Source organism: Typopeltis vanoorti, chromosome 23 (assembly GCF_054136105.1).
Source record: "Typopeltis vanoorti isolate ZY-2024b chromosome 23, IOZ_Tvanoo_1.0, whole genome shotgun sequence".
In the NCBI taxonomy this organism is placed as follows: domain Eukaryota; kingdom Metazoa; phylum Arthropoda; class Arachnida; order Uropygi; family Thelyphonidae; genus Typopeltis; species Typopeltis vanoorti.
In genome coordinates, this window is record NC_143571.1 from 33,190,309 (window position 1) to 33,194,733 (window position 4,425).

Consider the following 4,425-nt stretch of genomic DNA (forward strand, 5'->3'; position numbering starts at 1 on the left):
TTATCAAATGTTACTAGCTATTAACTACTGGGCGTTTTGTTTCAGTTTTTAACACTAGCATTACTTTAACTGAAATTAAAGATAGCTATTTCGGAATATAAGTAAAGTATTAGGAAAAATGCCTGATAATTGTGTTAATGATCTGTATAATTTTTATTCCCTTTGTAGAGAATTTAATATTAAACAACCGAAGAATTTTTTTAATGTGAGTCCCATTCAGATATTCTGTTCTAGAGATCCAACATGGAACTTTGCCAACTAGGCTGCTGGTTGGTTCCTTTATTATAATTGCTTACGAACTAATTTGGGTGTTGTTCAGACCAAGAGTAATAATAGACGACACATGTTTATGATGGATTAAAGGCTCGCATGCGTTTAATCCATTATCATATTTATTTAACCTTTTGCAGTATTTATGATTCGAATGGAACAAATGGATCATCTGAGTATTATTTCTGTATGACAACGATTCTCTTCACAATATATAAAAAAAATCTATTGCATATACAAATTTATTCTCAGCAACAGCATCTTTTGTGGAGTAAATTATGAGCAATAACTCACAATTTACTCCACAAATGTGGCTCTAACTGAGCCACGTTTTATAACATAAGCAGAACTTCTAAATGAGTTCGCGGATCTCAAGTCAAGGGCAAATTCAATTACTTGCTTTCAGATTGCAAGACGAGAATATACCGGAAGATATATTCTCGTCTTGCACAAGATATATTCTTGTACAAAATGTGAACCATTTTTATAATTGCTAAAAGATGTAATTCTTCGTCTACATACAACGCCATCTACTGCCCATCAATAATGTTAATCATTTAGAAGTAATTTTTAAAAAGATGTGTGCAGCGATTATTCATTGTCAGATTAATTGAATCAAAAACCGCTTTTAGCCATTATACTGCAGACGAAGTTCATTTAGTGTAATTAGATACATGTAAGTTAATCTCGTTCCCTAATTTTGACCACTAAAATTGTCAGATTTAAATCACAATTCGTCTATCAAGCGGGGTTCTTTGTGAAAACGGACAAACAAAATGAATCATGAGTTCTTATCCATGGCTGGGGAACGATAAATCAAAACTATACATATAAATATAAATTAAAATATAAGCATAAATAAAACTTAAAATATAAACATAAAAATTAAAATATAAACATAAAAATTAAAATATAAATCTTAAAAATTAAAAAAAATTAAAATATAAATGATAAAAATGAAGTAAAATACAAATAATCAATGCAGGAATAATAATTATTATTATATTATGATTACATTATATTTTCGAAACATATTTTCCTTCAATAGTTGTCCATTTACTCGTCGTTAGATAATAGCAAGGCTCATGCATCAGGTGGTAATCGGGACGATGGTCACGTGACACGCCTCATAGCTAGATGTCCTCTCAGCCGTAGCCAGATCACTACGAACTAACGTGGGAAAAACATCGGCACAATTAAAATATCTAGGAAATCCCACAGTTCTGTTAAACCGATTAATAAAAGTCGCCCTCCCCCCTCTTTTTACCCATACTAACGAAACTAGTTCCCCATCTGTCCTACAGTAACCATATGGCATTAGAAGGGCTAGAGTAGTTCATGTTTATGTATTTTGTTTCGTTACTTTGTTTTCCGTGTTTTTTTTTTTTTTTTAGAGAATAATAATGTCATCATCCCCTTACATAAATGGAAACCGCGCTTGTGTATTACCTAAATGTAATGGGGAACTAATAGTAACCTTCACGTGCTGACATTTCGTTGCCTATTTTCGTTAATCTGTCCTATTATTTTCGTACGGTTAATTCTACCGGTTAGGCTCTATCTCCGGTCTGCTGATAGCGGAGAGTCGTGTGTCTGATAATGCTTTGAGTTTCTTCTCCCCCCAAACCCAAGAATAAAGTATTTCATATATTGTTCTGAGTTTGGTTGCTTCTAAATGACACATAAAAGAGTATACCAGTACGTATTATGATTTATTTTTGTGCAGCTAATCTACAGCTAAGTTGCTGAGAAATCTATGCTAATTACACTTCACTTGAACTTTCTTTAAAAAAAATGCGACTAAACTAAGCAGAAGTGATTTATTTTCGATGGCCTAGTGTAATACCAACGTCATTTGGCTTAACCTGAAGTAATATTAAAAGTTTGTTTCCAGAAATCATTTCTAGTTTGTCCTTAAACCACCAGGGTATTATAATATGCTACATCTTGGATAAAGTTAATATATATTAAATGAGGGGAAAAAATTCGGTTGGTGTAAATTTGTATAAGGAACAAGAATTGGCTATATTTGTATAGCCAACTTGTATGAGGAACAAGAAACCACAGTAAGAACAGGTGTTGGACTGACTGACTGGCTTCAAGTTGGAAAAGGAGTTAGACAAGGATGGTTACTTTCTCCTCACTTGTTTAGTATATATGCAGAGGACATCATGCGTGAAGCATTGGATGAGCTCAGGACAGGAATTAGGATAGGAGGTAGATTGATCAGTAATCTGAGGTATGCTGATGATACAGTACTCCTTTGTAATGACATGGAAGAACTAGGACTAATTCTTAACAAAGTTAACAAGATCAGTAATAACAGAGGACTTCAACTCAATTCTAGCAAGACAAGATCATGGTTCTCAAAGGAAAAACAAACAGAGAAGCTCTTGAGAAACAAGTGTACCTTAATGGAGAAAGAATTGAGGAAGTCAGCAAGTTTGAGTACCTGGGATCCATTATTAATGTGAAGAATTGCTGTTCAGAAGATGTCAGAAAAAGGTTAGGAATGGCTAAAACAGCAGTCAGAGACCTGTCTAAAATCTAGAAGGATGGATCTATCTCCATGGGAACAAAGTTGAGGATTTTAGATGCAGTTGTTTTTCCAACAGCGACTTATTGATGCGAGACTTGGAACCTAAAGAAGTCAGATAAGAAACGGATATCTGCTTTTGAGATGTGGCGTTACAGAAGGCTGCTGAGGATATCATATACCGAAAGGCGTCCAAATGAATGGGTGTTAGAAAAGATTAGTAGAACTTTAAGGCTCCTTAAGAATATTGACAAAAGAAAGTTAAAATATTTTGGACACATAGAAAGGATGGAAGGAGGACTTCTCAAACAGTAATAGAAGGAAGGTAAAGTTCCTGGAAAAAAGAGGCAGGGGTAGACCATCAATGAGATGGATGGATGGCGTGTGTGGAGTGACTGATCTTCAGAGAGTTGAGGCTGCCAGAAAAGCAAACAAAAGGACTACATGGCGAGGCCTGGTGTGGAACATCACTGAGCATCGGAGTGACCATACGGCATCTGTAGATGCCCAGTGAACATAGAGAGAGGTGTGAATTTTGTTTATATCAATTTTGTGTCACCTTCAATGATTAGATGTTGTTTCAACTGACGTTTATTGTATCGAGAAAATAGCATCATTTCTACCTGCGTAATTAGTTTCAAATAAATAAATAAATCTATTTCCATAAAACAGTTTTTTGAGACCGAAATCTCAAACAAAATGAAAGTTTTGTTCGAGAACTGATTTTTCACGGTAGTTTATTTCTCTTAGTAATAATACTGTATCTTTTATTATACATAAGATTTATTTATAAAATTTTACATAGTTTAAAATAATTTCTACAATTCTAGAAGTATTAAGTACACGTATTAAATATTTACTTAATCCTTTTATATCAAAAATTTAGTTTTTTTTCGACTCAAGATTCCATGCCAGATAAGTTAAATATATCTCGGTATACTGTTTACACAGAAGCCATATATATATACAAAATCTTTCTTTTCAATCTACAAATATAGCCCTATTTCTCGGCCTTTTGGCTAAGATCAAGTGTATAGTTTCTGTTCTTAACCGTTAATATCGGTACGAGTCCCATCGGGTTTCACGATATTTAACCGGAAATTTACAGATCGTAAATCCCGGACTGGGGAAATATCAAACACTTGGTGGTGGGAATAGTTAGGCTCCCCCCATCTGATCATGCCCTCCATTCTGCCGCGTGTGCGTACCCTCGGAATTGAGGTTGACGCCACAATACCGGCGATGGCGAAAGCTATCATAGACTGCGTCGGCGTAGAGAACATTTTTGGATTTACCCCTTATGGGGGAGGAAGATACCAGGTAGTGACCAAAAATATGGAGACCAGAGAAAAGCTTCTCCAAGGGTTTGACTGTGGTAAAGTAAAAGTATCTCCCTTCATGGTTGGGAGCATCCTGAGAACCCTTAAGATACCACGATTTCCTCTAGAATATGCAGAGAACAACGATATAATTCATAGCGTATTCTCTAAGTGGGGAGTTGTACGGGAAATCCAGGTTCACAATGACGCCGACAATCCTGAGTGGAAGTCAGGGGAGGTAACCATCTCTCTTGAAATGAGGACCGAAGTTCCTAACTTTGTCCTCATAGGATCTGCCCA

At 35.3% G+C, this 4,425-nt stretch overlaps 1 non-coding gene across 1 annotated transcript; it reads left to right on the plus strand.

The window, feature by feature from the left end:
• Positions 1-3,805: 3,805 nt before the first annotated feature.
• LOC150093761 (U2 spliceosomal RNA) lies at positions 3,806-3,989 on the plus strand. Its single transcript, XR_016550357.1, has one exon. It is a non-coding gene; the product is annotated as a U2 spliceosomal RNA (small nuclear RNA).
• Positions 3,990-4,425: the final 436 nt, after the last annotated feature.